The 1,876-nt window shown below is 35.4% G+C and overlaps 1 pseudogene; it reads right to left on the reverse strand.

Moving 5' to 3' along the window:
• Positions 1 to 563: 563 nt before the first annotated feature.
• LOC122019378 lies at positions 564 to 1,641 on the reverse strand (annotated as a pseudogene).
• Between the last annotated feature and the right edge of the window lie 235 nt (positions 1,642 to 1,876).

The following is a 1,876-nucleotide window of genomic DNA, read 5'->3' on the forward strand; positions in this document are numbered from 1 at the left end:
TATGTCATGTTTTCTGGTTTATAAATTTACCTCTTTTTGTTGTTGTTGTTTCTACAGGATTTGTGTGTTGGGCTTCTTAGACGCGCTACATATACAACTTAAAGGCTTTGATCATTAAGTGAGTATTTTCTTTTGACCTTCTTATTAAATGGATTCATGACCAAGTTAATTATGATTTTGCAAATTTCTGAATCCATCTAAATAGTTCCTAATATAGTTTAGGGTTTAGGTGATGATTCATGAATTACTCATAGTTTATTTATTGGTATAATGATGAAGTGCAAATTTTGTTTGTCATACTAAGTTAATTGTTGTTGAAAGAGGAAAGTAGGAAACAACTCTCTGTCACAGGGTTAAAATATCCCAGTTATGCTTAGGACTCTTGGTCAGATGGCTATTGCTAATCCAATATTTACTCATGGTTAGCTACCTCCATGAGCAAGTTATTGAATATGTCTTACTTTTTTTTTTGCCTTCCTACTTCAAGATTGCTTAAATGTACTGTGGAAGTTTTTATTTTTTATTTTCAAAATCAATCTATTGATTGAATTAATGATTTGGAGCTAGCCATTCAAATGGTTGAGCATCCAGGGAGGCAATATGCTGCCATTGATCCGAGCCTGGACCTCTGCAGCTTCTACCTCCCCTCCTATGGTTGCCCTTCCTTGGTAGCACCTGCCTCATCAAACAAAATTATGAAAATGATCATGGTCCGACACAGTATATCTTCCTATTTTAATTCCATGAGTATTGTAAATAATAACAATGTAAAGTTCATATAGTTGAAGATGCATACCCAATATTCAAGGTATGGTCAGCATCAACCAACAAAAAGGGTGGAGAGGAGGAACTTGTTTGGGCTTGTTCCCAGTGTGGCTACTGGGTGAGAGCCTTGGCCTTCTACTTCTCTAGGATCTTGTTTAAATTAAATAAGATTTAATCTCCATGGTGTTCATAATCTATTAATGTTGTTTACGGAGTAGATGAATTGCATTCACTTGGGCAAAAAGGGTCACAAACTCACTTGCTTCTCCAAACTCTTGTTTTGCTCCTGTAGTGCCTTCTCCTATAAATAAAAAAGAGATGGTTATGGACATGCATGTAGTATTATTATTAACCTAAATTTAAACATTTTAGGCTCTTGAAGGATCATGACAATCTTCTATATATATATATATATATATATATATATTTTGATAAAAGAATTTTTTACCTTCCTCTGAAGCTCAGTGATAGAGTCAAACACCACTTGGTTCTGCACCATATAAAGAAAATCATGGTCGATACAACTTCAGAATGTCTTGCTTAACCAACCTTTGTTTTAGCACGGGAAAAGGTCGTGTGGTTAACCTTTCTTGACCGGATATGTTTCAAAGAATTGTCTAGCTGATTTTCTAGCTGTTGGAGTTCTTTGTGGCTCAAGGAATCGAGTTGCTCCCCCATTAGATGCCTGAAGCAATTATTGTAGCAGGGTATCACTAGGTATGCCAAATTATGGAAAAACCTTAGCTCCGATCATATGTTCTGATGAAAAATCTAGATGTAGCTATAACGGATCTACCTTTGACTTTTACTTAAAACCTCAATCTTGGCCTTAAGTTTGCCGTATTCTTGATGCCAGTTTCCCTGTATGGTCCTCATGAGAACATTAGTATGAATGATTCAGACTTCAATGCTGAATATTTCACATAGAAGAACAAATATAGGAATTTCATGTAATCTATATAAATAATAAAAAGTACATCTCTATGATTATTTGTTCCACTTTGTAATCTAGTAGCTTCCCAGCTGGTAAATATCTTGTTGTCGGAGTTGTTAATGGAAGGAACATTCGGGCAAATGATTTTGCATCCTCTCTCAGCGCACTTGTGAGTCT

Source organism: Zingiber officinale, chromosome 9A (genome assembly GCF_018446385.1).
Source record: "Zingiber officinale cultivar Zhangliang chromosome 9A, Zo_v1.1, whole genome shotgun sequence".
In the NCBI taxonomy this organism is placed as follows: domain Eukaryota; kingdom Viridiplantae; phylum Streptophyta; class Magnoliopsida; order Zingiberales; family Zingiberaceae; genus Zingiber; species Zingiber officinale.